The sequence below is a fragment of the Hyposmocoma kahamanoa genome, unplaced genomic scaffold (genome assembly GCF_003589595.1).
Source record: "Hyposmocoma kahamanoa isolate Upper Pololo Valley unplaced genomic scaffold, ASM358959v1 76, whole genome shotgun sequence".
Classification (NCBI taxonomy): Eukaryota; Metazoa; Arthropoda; class Insecta; order Lepidoptera; family Cosmopterigidae; genus Hyposmocoma; species Hyposmocoma kahamanoa.
In genome coordinates this window covers 8264683-8284605 of record NW_020653900.1, presented here as the reverse complement: position 1 = coordinate 8284605, position 19923 = coordinate 8264683, and the positions used below count along the sequence as shown (strand labels likewise).

Here is a 19923-nt window from a genome sequence, read left to right as displayed (position 1 = left end):
AAATTTAATATACAAAGTTGTTTTAATATACATACTTTGAATTTTATTTTTCTTCCGTTTAATTTAAAAACAACATACTGTTCGGGTGAATTGTCTAACCTGAATGAACTGAACTCGTTGCAAACAACGTACTTAGAAGCATTTTTCTTCGATAGATCTTTTATCTAGTTTTATCTGCTGACGTTGCGAGCGCACAGCACCCCGACATTGCGTACTGGACGTAGTTAACCAGTGGTTATGTGGCATTTCGCCTCAAGTGTAAATTTGCGGTTTACCAACAAGCAGACGGGTCGTGGGAATATTTGTTTTGATAACATAACGAGGGTGGAAAGTTATTTAGAAATACATTTTTAATTCCTGAAGTTCTTTACTTATTGAGTAAGTTCTTTACTCAATACTTAAGAAACCGGAATTATCATAGTTTTTTTTTAATAAAAAGAGCTAGCAATGACTTTATATATTTTAAAAAGGATTCAGTAACCGTTTGCTACTCACTTGCTACCCCGATTTATACAATTATACAATATGAATAGCAGTTATTTAAACGAAGCACTTAATTTAGGGAATTCAGCATAATATTATTATTGTCGTTGTATATATTGTAAAAGTATATGAAAATATCTTAGACGTGCCGTTTTCTCAAATGTTCCGATTATAGACACTCGAACGCTTCTTGGAACAATCTGTTCATTAATAAAAGTCACTTTACTCGCAACGTTTTGTTAAGGTCACAAGTAAGTACAAGGTTACAGATCGTTACTGATATTTCTCTTGCTGGGTTTACCTTATTTTGTCTAGTACCTGCACTATGATGTCTTAAGTTGTTACTTAATGGAATCTAAATACATTTTTATTGCAAAACTGGATATCTATCACCACGATTGGACGATATTTAATACATGTTATGTTTTAATATGTAAGAAGCCCACGCTATTCTCGATTATGAACTAAACACGCCAATAAACAAAAAGTGACACAAACTATATTTCCGTCTATTTCACATGCGTTCCAAAATTAGTATGATTGCGCGTAAAAATTGCTCTGTCACTGGCCATCTAAAAATATTGTACTTGGCAAAGAGACGGCGTTAACTCTTTGAACTATGGCCAAGGTGTTTTTATTATAGGCATACTACTATCATAGACTTGCACGTTTGTCTTGTTTGGCAGGCGCTTAAGACGTTCACTTGGGCATTAATCATGGTACATACCATGTACTTTTGCACTACAAATCGTGAGAGAACTCGTGATTTGTAAATTCACTAATACGTATTTTGCCGTGAAAACTAAAATCGTAATCAGTGTTATTTACGTACTGGGAAGGTGACAACCGTAGGTACGTTTTGCATCTTGTTAAAATAATAGTAATCAGTCCGTTTATATTGCGAGTTCCATATGTAACAAAATTACTATAAACTATTGAACTAACCCAGGCAGTTATGATTCAGAGAACGATTGCGCCTATCGTATACAAAGCACATCTAACAATCCTATTATTGTAACACGTGGACGAACCGCGCTGTCGGAACTATACCCAGAGTACGTGTAATACTTGAATGGTTTGTTTTATTCCGCAACTTTTTGATTGATGATATAAACCATTATTGAATAAATTACTACACATTCGAAACTGAGATCATGAACTGAAACTCTAAAATAGATATTTCTTTTGTAGATACTCTTCTTCCAAATGAACTTTGAACTCGTACAGTCATTGTATGTATGTATATAAATGATCGCTGCTGGAAATACATCGATGAGAACGGAACACGTGTTCTATTCAGACATTATTTCAGACTGGTAAATTACTTATCTGCTATTACGAGTGTGGAATCACGTGGTTTATCGATGCTAATATATAGGCCAGGTTTGAAAACTATCGATACTTTGACAACCGTTAGTTCACCTTAAAAATAGTTACGATGTCGATCTATTGAGTGATAGTGTCGATATAACTGTATTAGATAGAGTATCGACATTATTACTACTTTTCAAGGCAAAATAATATCCACAAGACTATCGATAGTTTCGGTGTTGGTTTACAACACTAACCGTGACAGTTAAGGTACTTTTAGGTAGTATAACAGACATATGACGCAAGTATCTCAGTTGCGGTCGAAATAGTTTCCTAATTTCAAACCGCATTGATGTTTTGTGACCGCAGATTTCAAAACTCACACATATGCTCTTAATAAAGCATATGTGCCAGCTACAAGTGAGTGGAAGAAATTTGTAAAGAATGCTGAAATTATTTGAGCTGAATGGGAAGATAAATAATAGATATGGTGAAAAATGTGGTCTTCAAAGATAAATTCTTTGAAGACCACATTTTGCACGTCGTCTTACGGCAGCAAAAAGTCTTACTTTATAAATTATTTTGCTAGCTTTTGAGTACTGTTTTTTTTAAGATAAATGGGTTCAATCTGCTAATACAAATTTATAGTGCAAGTTTTGGAAAATAGTATGTATAATGGAGGGACATAAATCAAATTGCCATCCAATTGCCAAAATAATAAGTTATAATTATTTATACAAAGATAGAACACTCGGAAAAAATTCTTTCGATCCGGCCGGATTCGAACCGACGTCTTCTAGCTTACCGTGCCAGACGCTATACCAACTAAGAATCTGGCACGGTAAGCTAGAAGATATCGGTTCGAATTCGGCCGGATCGAAGGAATTTTTTCTGAGTGTTCGATCTTTGTATTAATAATTATAACAAACTAGTGGAGTAATTTCAGAAAAAAAAAATTGAATGTCAATTCAATAAAAATTTAAAAATAATAAGTGTAAAATTGTCCGGGACGATATAATGAGTGCGTGTGTTCCATAGCCTATATTAAATTATAAGAACTACGACGTCAGTAAAATTATAGGATCTTCCAAGTGGGGACGGATATAATTTACATTCAAAAGTGATTGCATATTTTATTGTCATTTTTAACCTTTAGTAAACATCAAAGCTAAGCGATTGCATGTACCTAAACTAATTAGGAATCGCCACGTGTTCCAGCTCACCCAGCCGCCGCTGCCGCCGGCGGAGAGGCGTCACTCGACCTCTGCGAAGGCCGTGCCCGCTTTTATTGATTTTTTACGCGCGCTGTCCACTCCGTACACCTCCCGACACGCCCGCCCGGGTGACACTCTAGCCTTATAATTGACTGTAGTTTTGCCAATTGTTACTTTTACTACATTGGACATATCACAATTTTCTTTACTACACACGACCAGTAATAAACTGGAAGAAGAGCGAAACATAGACGTAGTAGCGTCATAGAATTAGTCGTAAAATTCGATTATGTATTGACGATATTTCATGCGGGGCGCTACTTGCTATGCAGCAATCTCTTGCAAACATCCTCTGAATACTAAGTGCCGTGTATGTTTGAAGTCAATCCCAAAGCACGGTGGTGACTAATGATTTTATAAACTTTACTAATGTCGTCGTATGTTAAAATTTTACTGATGTCACATTAGGACAAAGAGAACGTTACTTCCAGTAACTTTTAAAATTATAACATACCTTAATTTTAACATAATATTATGCAATTTACTCACGTGATATTTTATTCACGCTACACAAAGCCAATAATATTGTCGTATGCACTTTCTTGAATATCATAACTTTTAAAGACTTAGTGCTGAAATTTACTGACGACGAAGTTTTAGAACAAGAAACTAATCTAATATTTCAAATTCATACGTACTTGTGATAGTAGCAATTAAACTAAACACCAAACTTTCATATTAGTAGTGAACTATGCTTAAAGTTTCTAACAAATTGAACAGGTGCATATAATTACTTGTTCGACTAGAGTATTAGTGGGTCTCATATATTTTGATATTACGATAGAACTAGTTTCCTTCTTACTAAACTTTCATTCTTGAGAACGTGTGAAACTTAAGACATTTATTTCTAGGTCTCACTAATCATAAGGTCGGTTAAAGTGTTTCATTAACCTTTTTCTCTTACATTTTATACAAAGTGGAAGAATGCATTTTTATCTTTCGAAATGACATAGTGCTTTTATTTTTGATAACTAACCAGATTAAAAGTCTTACTGATTAAGATTATAAAATTAAAAATTATTTAGTAGAAGTAGAGCTCCTTATGATAGAATTTCTCCAGGGAAGTACTGCCTTAAACTATTTCTCACGCCAAGCAGTAATGTGAGTAGGCAAATGGGACACGCGCGCAGTGCCCCTCAGATGTTTGCGTTTTAAAGCTCTGAGCCTGCAACTGTTACAACAGGCGTGTCGCTTACCACCAGGCCCACGACTTGTAGTCCCGTCACATGGTATCATAAAAAAAAAAACCAAAAAGGTTCATACGTACATAACATCACGTTATTTGAATAAAGAAGCAGGTTTTCTTAGAATTTTGTGTAGGTACCTAGGTTGAAAGCTATCAGTATCAATTTATGTACGCTGCTCGAGTAGTCCTTCCTAATTAATTTGTTTAGGCACCCACTAACTTTGTTTTAGATAAACTTTAGTAAGTCTACTTCTTGTTAATTAGATTATATCCTTTATTGAAAGTTCCAACAAAGATGTAGTATGCGAAAGCTCCATATATATCAGAGTGAATATGTACAGCTTATATATACAGCGGTTATATGTTTAGAGAATAGTTTCGTTGACTAAACGGAAGAGTAAGGAATGAGTGGTACATGACATGACCTCTCGAATCGTATTGCCAACCCATATTCCACGTTACACGTGTTACGTTAAATTATTCTTCAACAGTTCGTTGACTGAGCAAGCTTATAGACGCGTTTCCTCGAAAACATCCTCCCTGAGCCTTTTGATGGAATTATTTGCGGCACGTCAATAATTTACTGCTCTTGTTTGTTTCAGGTTGAGACGAAACTCGGACTATACAGTAAGTTCCGTTTTATATCTTCCTAGAAACGGCTAAATCTAGACGCGATTGGTAAACTTCGGCCTCCACTAAGTAATAAACTTTATATAGTATGCACCCTACTCTACAAACTGAGATAGAGCAGTTGAGACCACTGAACAGTTTCCAAATGGGTTTACACAAAGTGATCGTATATACATACGGAGCCAGATTGTATTTCGTGGATGTAAAATTTGCTTATCAAGTCAATTTACTTTGCATACGTTTTCTTTTACCGTGACAATTGTTTCATTTAATTTTACGACTTTTTATAAATACGGTATCGTAAGACTGTAGATAAAGAAAGCTTTTCATTTACTTAGTTTCTTAAAACAACTAAAACTACGCGTCAATAGTGCCAATTAATGTGTCTGTGGATGACGCGTTAAATGCACGTTCGGGTCACGCATGGCAGCCCGCTAACTAGATTAGCTCTAGCGTTGTTACCAACTCGATGCTTTGCATCATACTCCTCGTTATACTTGCTAATGCCACGGAACCAAATTCATGAATGCCAAATATGCGGCCTTAATTAGCAGTTATTTGCTGAAAATGCCTTTCGTATAATAGCGGAAGTTAGGTTCACTTTTTACTTATAAACGGTGATGTTCTTACATTCTGTTCAACATCCTGAGCGTTTTGTGCAAAGAATTCAACGCACGCCTCGTCATAACACGTGAATGGTTTACGTCGCCTCATCGTCATTTACCGTGCGACGCTTTCACGCCGGCCAGAAGCGCGATCCGTCTTTGTTCGGGTGAGTTATACGCAGGCCAACCGTCCGCTAAATGAACGCTAACCGCGCTACAAATCATCAGTCGCTAACTCACTTCGCAAGATCTTCCCCCACATGGCCCTCTCCCCCCGGTGGCGTCTTCCCGCTAATTCCCACCTCGAAACGATACATTCACCATGCTTTCGTGAGCGAACTTAACACGAACGCCGCAGTGACGTAAACACCACAATCGCGTGCGCCCGCCCTGTTGAAATTACACTCGGCTCGAGCGGCACATACGATCATTAAACGTATATCTGTTAATAATAATTGCGATTGTCTGGTTGTACGTGCGCAGCGAGTTATGGCGCAGTTGCTGGGTGCCTCGCCTCCCCCACCGCTACCGCCGGACCCCGCTGATCTGCGGCGACTGGCGCATCTTGAGATGAAATGGCATTCAGTTTCGTTTTGTGACGACTGAATGGGCGCCAGCCGCATCATGTGAATAGCACAGATATGCGATGTCACCGTAGATTTTTTCCACTCAGATATCTGACTCACTGAATTCGAATACGGCTGTGCTGTGGTTACCATCTAAAGTATTTCAGTTTAAAAGCTAAAGTATTTTGACTTCTGAAACAGTAACAAGAAATATATCATAGTGATACATACAATGTAACAAGACAATATAACTAACATCTTTATACCGTTACTTTGTTTTTGAAAGATATTTCTTTCAAAAACAAAGTAAAGTAAGTCTTTACTTACACTTTGCCGTGACCTTTATTTGCACCGTAAAAGAACTCGCAAAGGCGATAAAAACGACTCGGTTTCACAAAGTAACTCATAGTAGAATGTGCGATCAAATTCAAATGATATTTTACAGGCAATAGTCTGGTGTATTCGTGCGCAACTGTACCACACTATTACAGCAGTCTTACTCAGCTATTGGAAGAAACATCACGTATATCCGTACATGTAGCAGTTTTTACGTTAGCTTGCACATTTTTACGATCACGGCCGCCGGCGGAATGGCGGCAATTTAACACAGGCTGGTCGGGCTCTCATGACTGGTCCCTACGTGATCTCCGGCGACGCCAGTCGACTTAGTAATAACTCAGAGCGGTTCATACGTCGGTATCCGGATATGTTTTTATAAGTATACCTTTAAAAATGCTGTGGACAGATCAACCATATGAAAATGATTAACTAAATCAATCTAAAATGTATATGATATGTAGATAGTTATAAATGATTTTTTATTTTTGTCTACTTTTCATTTGCGCAAGGGAAAAGTGACTTGTTCGTAAGTTTCATTTTCGTTTGTCCCCTTTTATTAATTCCTTCAACGTTTCCTACATCTATCTCAACTCAGCATTATTTACGAAGTCCCGCAAAGGATCTTTCCGGCACTAATTAAATGGGACCCTCCTTCGCAAGTCGGCATTGGTATGCGGCGCGATAACGCTGTGCAAGCTACGGAATCTGATAGAGATACCCATACGTCTTTTTATGGATCGTATTTTATCCGATGCCTATAAGCACTGAATACCATTATTTTATAAGACACCGCATTTTTGTTATTAATCAGTCCAAAATCTTTTGAGAACTTTTTTGGCCTATGTTGTGTCTTTTTCATGACCAGTAATTCAGATTAAATGAAATCAACAGCCTAACATCGTCGTCCAAAAATTTTCATTCTTTTCCCCTCCCACTATGAATGAATTTGATTGGAATTTCATCCTACATCAGTCGGTCAACGGCACACAATCTGAAGGTATCCTTTAGCCCCTCGTGTTCTGTATATTATAATGTTTATGTATGTGTGTTAAAGCCAACAAAGGGTGGGACAGTCTCGCCCTCACGCCTCGATTCACGCGGTGTTGTGTTACCCTGAGGGCTTTTGTACACCCGACCACGCGTTCTATAAATGTGTCTCCACAATTCACAATCCATTCTAGGTTTAACGGTGCTATGGAGGAAAAGTGGAGAATTCAAAGGGACAAATAACCTGTGGACATTGCAGAATAGTTTGGTATTAACGATATACAATGACATCTTTCTGATTATTTACCGTTACTTAATTCATTGAAGTTTTGAGAAAGTTCTTGCATATTAGTTCCTGTTTCAAAGTAACTTAAATAGCGGTTTCTCGGGGACTTGCTCAAGATTATGGCTTAGGGAAACATCAACAACTTTTCCACGCACGAATAAATCCGATGGCGCAAACAGGAAAACGTCAAGGCTTCCTCCTTCACTTGTATCTCTTCAAAAAACTCGTACTTTACCGAGATTTAAGGTTATGTCGTGAATATTGAAATAAATTGGCCGTCGAAATACACGAACCGCGCATGTTTGAGGGGCTGTAGAGTGGAATGGTGTGTCGCGATTCCCGGAATGTTTTCCTCGAGGTCGATTTTTCGAGAATCCTTGTTTTTCGTCCTTGTTTCCTTTGTGCTTTTATGTCATAATAAGAAAGATGGTATGGTTCGGGTAAGCGTTGTGGGTTTTATTCGAGTGGAGTGTTTTTGAAGAAAATTCTCACCACGGAATAACGAAGTGTTGGAATTATGTTGCTTTGCAATTCATAGACCCTGTCAGAGTGAATGTTTACAATAGACTTAGAAAAATTAAGTAAAAATGACAATAAGAATGACAATCTTCAACCCTAACAGTAAAACACTAATCTGTCGTAAGTGTCTACAATAGTCAAACTCTGTTTAAAACCCTAAAACCAACAAATAAAATAGCAAACGTCTACAAACGTCAGCTTTCCACGTAAAAAAAACTTGTAGTGAACGGTTGGGTTATTATGTTGAAATAGTAGCTAATGCGTTAACTAACTTTAACTATTATTGGTACCACAGTTCATTGCGCTTTTGAGACTATGGATATAAAGTTTTCTATCGTTTAAACGGCGCTCATACGACTAACGACGTTTTAATTAAGTATGAGACTACATGTTGAATCTTGCATTGCCAGTAATCGCTCTCTTAGATAACTATCATTTATGCCATATTGGTAGTTTAACCTGCACGATGTCGAAATTCCGTCTGCAGACATTGTCAACTTACCTCGTTCAAATTGCATTACCGGCAAACTACTGGTTAGACCGCCATTTGCATAAATCACACGCGGCGACAAAACTACTCCTACAGTTTTTAATTGATTCCCTTTATTACAAGCGCTCGCTGCAACTTCACGCCGTTTGGCTTTACTTTTAAAGTTTTATGACCAGTTATTTTTGTTTGATCTAGATCTATTTCACTCTATTGAACTTGTACTAATAATTAATTTATCTATGTCATTAGACAAAAGTAAAAATAATAATAACAATGTACAAACAACACATAACAAACCTGGGTTCCAAGTCTGCTAATTTTATATCATCTCAGTTGTGTGTCGATAGCGTCAGGGGCAGGATTTGTATTTTGCTCCTCGATGGCATGTCGATGGCGTAGTCTACAAATGATTTGACATGAAGAAAATAGATTTAATTTGAAGACTGAATTGGTGTTTAAACGATATAAAAATTAAGATAAGCATATTTCCATGGAACTTTTAGTAAAGCGACATCGATCGTTCGTGTTTGAAATAATGAATGAATACAATAATTGCCATTTCAGTGATACTATTGAGATTCAACTGCTATTGCAACAGGATTTAGCAGAATAACAAATATAGTCATAATGATAACCAGTGATTTAAAAAAAAATTAGCAGAATTGGGGGCCTTTATTACCCGGGGGAATCTGCTTACAGATACCCCGGCCATGCACGGGCAGACCCCTCCTCTCCGCTGTAGGTGGAGGTATCGGTACGCTATATAATCTAGCTCAAACTAGGGAATTCCCAGAACTATGAACACCAGAGCTACGGAATTGACTCCGGGGATAAATCGCGCAATGTTACGCTTAATGTAGAAATGTAAACCTATAGATATAATTATTGCTGTCTCCGTGGCCGAACGGTTACCATATTGGACTGCCACGCAGAGGGGGTTCGATTCCCGGGTAGGTAGAAATATTTATATAGATGTACTATTTCTCTCGTGAGCTTGGGTGTAATTTGTGGTTGACTATGTGTGTTCCCATGGAATCCGCGAGACAGGGTTTCCCTATTGCGGGGCTATGAGTTTGTGCTTTATTATTATTATTGCCAAAGTGTTCAAATTATAATATAAATTACTAATTCAGTTGGCAAGAGGAAGGACGTGGTCGCTGTGCATTTATAAGTGCGTGTAGGAGCCAAGACGGCGGCTCAAACGCTCCATGTCAAGGCTTCCACAATGCCGTATTGTGTGAAGTGCTTAACTTGAGAACTCTCTTGAGAACCTTACCGCACTGGGAACATCCAGAAGTGTGCATTCGGGTTTCGGAAACGGACAATTTATGCTCAAAGCGATAATGACCCGATCTTCTTATCGTATCGACGGCAAGGACTATAATGCTTGCCATCCTTATGAAAGGACTTGCCAATTAGCGTGAGGTACCGGATGTATAGGAATGGAATTGTACGTCGTGCTTGGAAACTCCTCCTCCCCCATGATCCGAAGCGATGACGATAGTTGTCAAAAAAGTTTAATAATGCCGTAATCAGAAAGTTGTCTGCTAATATTAGTATGATATTTTATATTGTTACGAAAATATTTTTGACCATTCCACTCTGTTAAATTTACAAATCGTTTTTAATTAGTACGACGTCTTTATTGTTAAACATTATGTTCCTATTGTGCTTTGGTTTGTCGCTCTGTTTAAAGTCTTGACGAACTACGTGATGCAGATGTGTATTAGTCCTTATGATAAGGAGATAATTTGGCAAAGATGTCGTTTCAGAAGTGAATCTGGTACTAAATATGTGGAGACTGTATGACTTAATTTAACATTTTCTGATTAACTATATTAAAATATTAGACGACATCACATACGTTGCTCTGACCCCATAAGTACTTGTGTTATGGAAATCGGAACAACGACGGTACCACAAACATTCGGACTGGAGATGATATAGAAAAGTTAGTTTTGTACATTGTCTCGGCCGAGGATCGAACCCGGGACCCTCAGAGATGGCGACTCCATGTAAACCGGTGTGCAAGTCACTCGACCATGGTATTTGACCTCCATCTCACCTGGTGGAAAGTGATGACGAATGAGGATGACGATAGAGCTTGCACACATGTTGCACACAAATGATCACACATTGTCTAAATCTAAAGTTGTACGAGTTATAGCCGACATCTTCTAATTTTAAAGCATTGAATAAATACGTATATTTTTTTTTTTTTTGCAAAAGTTATCACAGAAAACAATCGTGCATGGATAACTTGCGCTATCTCGGTTATTAATTACAGACTAGGCGTGTCTTGCCTGATCACTTGTTTGACCACTGATATTGTTTACTTAGTCGCAGTTTTTACGCTGAATTATTAAATATACAATTACAAACGTTGAGTATCTGTGTATATATACACTGTGTGTATTCAGTTGCGAGGTGACACAGTTGCAGTATGTTTGATGTCTGGTTTTATTGTCTTTTTTTCTGCTGACTAATTGTAGACTTTTTGCTGTTTGAAAGTATATACAGTAAAACCACTTATTGATGAAGTTCATGTACATTAGGGATATTTATCAACTTACATCCACAGTATTTTAAAATACGTGAAATTATTGAGAGGCAAACTAGAGCAGAAATTATGAACCTTTTATTCCAACCTCGTTGCTATAAAGTAAGTTATAAGAATAACTGCTTCAACATTGTAGAATTATTTTCAATAAATTACCACATGAAATTGTTACAAGGACATACTTTTAAATTACAATTGACAAAATGTCTTTTGACACATTGCTTCTATAGTAATAAAGAATACTTTTACAAATCCTGTTGTACATTAATATTACACTACGGCGACCAAACGTTAAATTCATTTAATATTTGCACATCTGCTTGCAGGTAGAATGAATAATACAATGTACCTAATTTTACTCAAGACATAAGTAATTGCTGTGTTCTGGCAAATAAACGTATTCTATTATATTCTAAGTTCTGTTCTGCTGTTATTAGTAGTTTATATCAATATCCCATATTGTCGCTGTCGATATGAACGAATGTTTCTGTAGACTTAATTGAGACCTTGACTTCAATTTTTTTTTAATTTATATCATATCAAGTGACGACGAACCAGTCATACGCTGATGGTAAGCTACACACCTGTCCATAACAGTTGCTGGCACTGCAACTGTTATGGACAGGTGTGTAGCTCTTAATCGGAGCTTTTAATCGCAAAGATTTTAGGGGCACTGCCGCAGCACCCGTCACACTGAGACCTAAATTGACAAGTACCATTTGCCTGTCATTTCACCCAGCACCCTTACCCTTCAAAACCGGAACACAGTAATGCTGACATTACTACTTGGCAGCAGAAATAGGAAGGGTGACAGTACTACCATGGACGAACCCTTTCACAACGAGCTCTACTACTACTTAATACTACTCTACTATTAAATATTAAGGAACTGGCTCAAACATTTTATTCTAATTCATAAAGAATAGAAACTTGCTTTAGAGTGCAATTAACTTTAGAATAAAACTGCGTCTACCGCTTTATCCAATCTGAAAGCTGAAGCGGGTCCCAGCTGGGGTGAATGACCGTTTAACCGAGGTCTAAGAGGACGGTATGCTAATGAACTCTTTCACTTGCCTTACTTTGCGGCGCAGGCATTTAAGGCGTTTACTATATTGTAGTAGGCTATTAAACATTTTAGCAGTAGTATATAGCTATAAATTTTAATTGGACGGTAGTTAAACAAAAAGAATCCAATCCACATCCACTCACTTCGAGATATGGCAGTTTGAAGTTTAACAGTGTTTCTCACTCTTGTTTTATTTTTAAATCTTATAATGTCATGTAACACCAGAGATATTAATTTATGTTTATATGTTGGATTTTTTTGCTGATCTAAGAGGTTAGACTTCAGGGACCTTACCATGAACTCTTATTACAGTTCAGTATAGGTTCGTAATGACAAAAAAGCGGGATGGTGATATACACTTCATGTAGCGCTGGCTCACAACGATTTATTTTAGGTCCTAAACTGAATCGTAATAAGAGTTCATGGTAAGGCCCCAGGAACCGTTTGGTACATACCTCATTTTTTGATAACTTTGTGGATTGGATCCTATTTGCTTAACTACATCCAATTGGTTCTATCATTTAGATCGAAGATTGAATCTAAATAAGTTTTGGGTGAATAGGTCTTTCACAAAATGCATTATAAATACTGCTTTCACTTTGAGGTGGTAAGAAACGTGTAACGTGTGGCAACCGTACTGTATTGTATAAGTTTGTACAATTAAATTACAATTATTTATTTAAATAAAAAACCGACCTCAAAAAGTCGTGGAATTACGTCTTATTGGCCAAGTTTTATTGAAATAAATAAATATGTTACCAGAGAGTGTGTGAAACCGGATTCATCCTTTACTTTGCCACTCAAATTTAAATGGGACCACTATCGAGGTATCCTCTTTCCAACAGATAAATAATCATCAAAATCGGTTCACAAACGAATTATCGCGTAACATACATAAAAAAACAGTCAAATTGAGAACCTCCTCCTTGTTTTTGAAGTGGGTTAAAATCGATAATGGTATTCACTTGTTTTTTATAGAAAGAACAAATCTGTTTAAACCGTGGAGAGGTTGCAAAGGTACCAATGTTTATAATTAATTAAACATGTATTTAAAACAAATTGCATTTTTTGATGCCTTGTTTTATCTATCCTAGTATCGACTGCATGAGTACCATAACCAATCGGCTCTACTCATATACATGTGTTACAAAATGGCGTTGATGACTCAAGTTTCGAGAACGGAATTGTTTTTGGCCTAATATTCGTTACATTAAAATTTTAGTTAAAAGGTAGCATGCAAGATATGGCCTTTATGAATATTATTTTATAAACAATAGTAAAATGAGAAGTTAATAAAGTTTACGCTTTTCGATCATGATAGATTTGATGTGAAAACATGCTTTGATGCCCATAAATAAACGAGCAACGTACCTATCGAAATTTAAATATGAACTATATTAAAATTTATTGGCGCGAGGATGTAGGCTGTAGTTGATGATGATATACAATATTGAACGCTTTCCTGGTCCGCTTCACCCGCTTGTGTCATACCTCGAAGAAACTGTATATGGAGTACATTAATGCTTAATGGTCTATTGTTTCTGTATAGAGACTAATTTTGGCTGGAGTTTATTATATTATCAACTTGTTTATTCAATTATGGAATTTCAGTATTTATTACGACTTTGTTTTTTTGCAGTGGTATCGGTAGAGGGTATCTTCTTTTTGCACATACTCTATTTTTTGTTAGTATAGTGAGTGGCACTTAGTAAAAGAGTCTCGTTTAAAGATAACATTTATTTAACAAAAATGTTATAAAAATGTTCACGTTCTATTATTTAATTTAAATATTTAATCTACATAGTTAATATTTGCCTAGATTATTTACTAGTTTCGCCCAGTGAACTAATTCAATAATTTTTAACAGAGGCCAGAGTATCCTTAAATCTTCGTCGTGTTTAATAATACTTAGTTTTTTGCCAACAATGTTTACTCACAGATCAGATAACCTCGTGGGGCCCAGTCTAGTTTAAAAGCCACAGATAGACTTTTTCCGCCATGACGTAACGCAGTTGAACGAACTATGATCAGATTCCAAATCAGGCGAACGGTCACGATCTCGTATCTAATTTACATTAGTTTGAATAATTCTCACCAGAAAACAGTATGAAAATGTTATCGATATATATCTTAAGAACTTGGCAAAGGATGCAGATAGATACATTGGACACGTGCATCATAGTCATACCTAGATATAACCATTATATATTTGTTATGTTAAGCGTGTTAACGCAAGGTGTTTGCTCCTTATAAATAAATTTCCTATTTTTAATTACAGACGTAGCAGAACAAGAAACCGTCTGTACTGTGTTGTAAAAACACCGGTAATAATGAGTAAATTGAATTGATAGAGCAAATTTGTTTCTACGTCTGAAAGTTTTCAAATTTTTTTTTAAATTGCGTACATTGCAGAGCTAAGTCATTTCGACAAGGTAGTTATTTGTTGCCCTTTGCGATTTGTTCCATTTTGAGTCATACCCAAAAATCTATTAGGTCCAATTAATTTTAACCGTGATGGTTGTGACTCTTTTTATCAGTGTATATAAATTTTACATATTTTTTTTAAGAAGCGTATTATTAATTGTAAAGTGATGTATTATTTTGTAAATTGCTGTGTTGAAATCGTCATTGATGCATTTATTGCCTTTTAAGTAACAAGAGTGAATTGTTCAGCGAATCGATAGAAAAGTTAGTTTTCTACATTGACCTGGCCGGGGTTCGAACCCGAGTCCTCGGAGATGGCGACACCATGAAAACCGGTGTACAAGCCACTCGACCACGGAGGTCAACATTATGTAGTTACCATTGACCCTCTGAACCCTATCACTTAAAATCGGATTTTAAAAGCTAATAATTAGGCTCACGACCCGCCACACTAATAGCGAAGTTTCCTGACTACAGTTCATGGTAAAGAGTATCATAGTATACTCACAAAATATATAATTACAGTCAAGTTTATTTTGGAATGACTGACATCATAAATTCTCCACAGATCAAAGAAAACGTAATAATATTTGAAAGACGTTTGCAATCTATCAAGTCTATCGATTCTCGATTTATTCCGTCGTCAACCCACTGGCATCCTGGGAGTATGTAAAATAATTCAAACCGTAACCGGGCGTTTACCTCTAAAAGTGACCCGGCTCAGACTGCTTGAAATATGCGCCATCCTTTGCGAACCCCGATAAATATACAAGATAAATAGCCCCGGCTTCTTTTGTTCGCCGAAATTAGACCGTTTTGACAAATGACAGCCACACAGACCTTTAATGGCGTATTTTTAGTTCGTTTTGTTAGAAATTAATGGAGGTCTCATTGTTGAAAACAACGCAAAACTTAGATATTTTATGAAATTTTATAACTTTTGATCATTATTACGGTTAATTACATAGCATACAAAACTCATTCATCAACCTGATACGTAGAAGGAACGAGTATATATGAATTACGACGTATTGATTACACATGGTTAGACGTAACTGTACGTGTTTCATCATCAACCCATTTATACGTCCCACTGCCAGGACGGGGCTTCTCTCAGGCGAGGGTTTAGGCCATAGTCCGTCACCCTGGTCCATTATTTGTTGGGAACTTTACACATTATCCCTTCTTCGACGTGCACTTTCCATCAAGATGCTTTTCTTCACCAAAAATCTCATGGTAAATTTCAAATTACGTGGGTGGCACGTGTTTACCATAAAACAGGGTTTGATTGATACAGTAGATTACAATCTCTCGGAAGTGTTGCACTCCAAAACAAAATGAGGCAACAAATCAAAATGACTCATTGGTCGGTTACTAGGCGCGCTCGAGAAAGCAAATGAAAGCCGATCGCTTTCCCGCGTTGCGACACGAGGTCGCCGGTACGAGCTATTATATAGCAACTGCGGACTCGGCGAAACGTGCCTCTGGAATGTAACGACACTGTACAAGTTGTATAGTGTTGTGTGTAAAGCGTCTGCAACCTATAGACACTGTACGGTACGGCAACATGTCCGGATTGAAGAATTTTAGGCCATTAATTTGGCTATATTGTGTATGAAATTGCTATAACTATTTCTGTGAGACGAATTGCTGTATCAAGAAATACTTATTTATACATATTGTCTCTACTTCTTAGAAATTTACAAAGGGATATTATGAAGTCTTATAGGATAACATGAAAATCTATTTTGATACTTGTGTTGCCATAGTTTTAGAATGTGTAATTAGATGCTTCAGGTTAATCACCATTTGTGTAGGTATAATATTGATTACTCTAAGTTATCCAGAAGTAAAATTCATTAAATCCATTAAAACTAGTCTGAACTCTCTCCGATCGTAAATCAAAGTTTAGATAGACAAGTAGAACCCGATATTCAACACTGCTTTTATAACTAGGTAGATATATAAGTATTCAATGCATTTTGCGTTCAGACAATAGTATCGATTCTCTTTAAGACCAAAGGATCATGCATTGTAGAGGCATAAAAGACATGCTTTTTTTTATTGCAACCTGGTTTTAGCTTTATTGTTAGTGTCAAATTCGTTTGATTTTCGAAAACTGGTTTTCATCTTAGGTATAAGATAATGTTTCAATTAGCAGAAGAAGAAAGTTTTGAAGAAACAACTCGTACATTCGCTAGGTTTAAAGAATAAACTAATAAGTTACAGATTGTGTTTACTAATATAGCAAATATGTAGAGTTTGGTGACACTAAAACAGAGATGCTTCTCATTTAACAAATTCCATATATAACTCCGAGCTCTGTCCTTTCATAAACTCCGTCTAGCAAAGTTTCTTAAAGGACGTCGCACTAAGCTTGCAGTATGTAACCTAAATACTAGCAAAACACTGCATAGAATGTACCGCTGAGAGCAAAGAACGCTTCTCTCCAAGGGGTCACATGTCCGGGTCAACGCACACTCGTACCCGCTCTTTAGAGGAAATGGGTTGAGAGCTGCAGCTAGTTAACATAAACCCGACTCAGCATTGTTAATTGTCTGAGAATGAATTATGGCGAGATAAAAAGTTTGCTTCAAATAGCGACTTTATTGTGAGAACTTGTGTAATTTGGTGAACGTTTAGTTAGATTGTAAAGGTAAATTATTGCATTCTGATAGTACTACTAACAAATTGACAGTACTGTGTGCAGAGACCATTCATTTCCTAACGAATGTTATGGTTTATAACGTATTTGCTATAATTATATTTTATATGATAACGAAACTTACAGTTCGACATTTATAATGGTAGCTCAAATTTATGACTTGCATAATAATTTACGCAAGCCAGTCACAATAAATAAACCACCTTATATGTATAGCGCGGACAAAACCGCAAGCGTATCAGTTTCGAAGTAATAATATTGAAAGACAGCGCTTCCGCGTTGAGTAGGGTGCTTCGTCAGCGGCGACGTAGCAGAACCGATCGGCTATAACGCTGGAAGATATCGCTATAACTGTTTATGTCGGTCCATGCTGAGCTGGCACGGTTTTGACACCGCTTGCTCATCACGCGCCATTTTGAATCAATTAACGTAGCGCTAGCATAGGCTGTTTTTAGTCTGTTTAAAATGAATTCACCTCTTTTTGGACGCTTTGTTAAAAGAATCCTGCATTGGGGCAAGGTAAAACTGTCACCATCACCAATGTTACACTTATTTCTTGTAATACTTATGCAACAGTAATAATAAGAAGTAAATCGTCGTATTAAGGAGATAATAAACTTAAACAAGTAAACCTAAATTAGAAAACAATAGTAACTGTTTTAATATAAATATTCAGTTTCCACGTCGATAACACGCAATAACATTTATTGCGAATGAGGCGTTACAAAGATTGGCAAAAAATCGTCACATTGTACGATGGGTCGTGAGAAATTCGCGTCAAAAACAAAAGGTGTTCACAGGCGCGCCGTGTCATTAGAGCGCGCTTTATGCGACGTAATACTAGCAATTACGGCAAAAGAGCTGAAATGTCAGCTGTACAGAGGGACAAGTGTTGTCTGCAATGCTACATCATTCCTATAATATGCTTTTAACATTCGTATATTCTCTAATATCTTTGAAAGGTTGCTAGACTTTATCATGCCACGCATATATATATATATATATATATATATATATACACGCGTGGCATATAAAATACTTGAGTAAATGAACTGTGATGCCACAGGCATGATACCAGTCTCCTACACTACGATACTTTGCTCTGAGAGAAACCCGAGAGCCTAGTACGGTACACAGAATGAATCGCTCGTTTTTGCAATACAAATATGATTTAAATGTGAGGATGCCGTAAGACCTTATACTATGGAAGTAACTAAAGTAAACTAGTCTAGCAGTACTAACATCGGTAAGCTCATGTATTCTGCGGACTGCGTATGCAGCGGAGCTTAATCTGCTGGCCAGGAAAGATATATGTGGAAACCATTGAAGTTTACTATCTAAGGTCACACCCAAGAAGACTGCTTACAAGGTTTAACTTTTCTCCGTATATTTCTATGCTTGGACTAGTCCATTTTACGTTAGGTAATTCAAATTTAACACATTTTGTCTTTTTGGCATTAAGCAATAAATTGTTAGCATTAAACCAATAAACTACCTTAGAGACCTTATGATACCCATCATTAATATGGTCATAGTTAATGTCATGTCTCTTTGTTTTAAAAATCGGCAAAGTCAGCAAACAATACTATTTCGCAATGGTTCTTAACAAAGAATGGCAGATCATTAATATAAATCAGAAATAAGAAAGGTCAAAGTATTGAAGCCCTGCGGCACACCCATTTTTACCGGAGAACCCAAAGAAGTCACTCCACTTATGTCTACTTTCTGAATTCTACCGTTGAGATATGATGAGACAAGTTCCAACGCCTTGCCATTTACACCGTAATATTCCAGCTTCCTAATAAGAGTAATATGGTCAACGCAATCAAATGCCTTTGAGAGGTCACAGAAGACATCAATAGCGTTCTGGGACCTTTCCCAAGCATCAAAGATGTGTTTTAGTGACGCTACCTCCGCATCGCTAGTCGTAAACCCGTATTGTTTACTATGAAAAATATTATTCCTATCGAAATAGGACAGTAATTGAGTCAGCATGACCTTTTCGAATATTTTACTTAAAGCTGGTATAATTGAAATGGACCTATAGTTGGTAGGATCAACTTTCCTACCGCTTTTGAATAAGGTAATAAACTTAGCTGTATTTCATTAAATCGGGAAAAACACCTTCGTCAACGCACCTATTGAAAGCTACAGCGAAATATGGGGAAATTAGATCAATAACTTAAATAACTTTAGTTGATGTGTCCCAGAGGTATTAAATTTTTTTAACATCTATTGATTTAAAACCTTTTATGATTGATGTTTTGTGGATTAACATGACGGAAATTAAATAAATGTTAACATTTTCCTTTAAGAGATCAATAGCAAGAGAAGGGGAGGAATTCAATAATTCTGTAGTGTTCACAGCAATTTCCGAAAAGAACGATTCAAAAGCTTGGGCTACCTTGTCTTTAGATTTTATAAGTTTGCCGTCTAATTCTAAAACTATATTTCTATTGTGTTGTTTAACCCTGCCTGTCTCTTAATTTATTTGCTCCAAGTAGTTAGATTTATTTATCGATTGTCTAATTT

General features: G+C 36.7%; 1 protein-coding gene across 7 annotated transcripts in view; it reads left to right on the top strand.

Moving 5' to 3' along the window:
• Positions 1-19923, top strand: part of LOC113232538 (C-terminal-binding protein) — an 88671-nt gene that overhangs the window by 25328 nt on the left and 43420 nt on the right. For all 7 annotated transcript variants that reach the window (XM_026467303.1, XM_026467298.1, XM_026467297.1 and 4 more), the window contains exon 2: positions 4857-4881. The gene's annotated coding sequence lies outside the window, so the exon portion shown is untranslated. The remainder of the gene's footprint in view (positions 1-4856; positions 4882-19923) is intronic.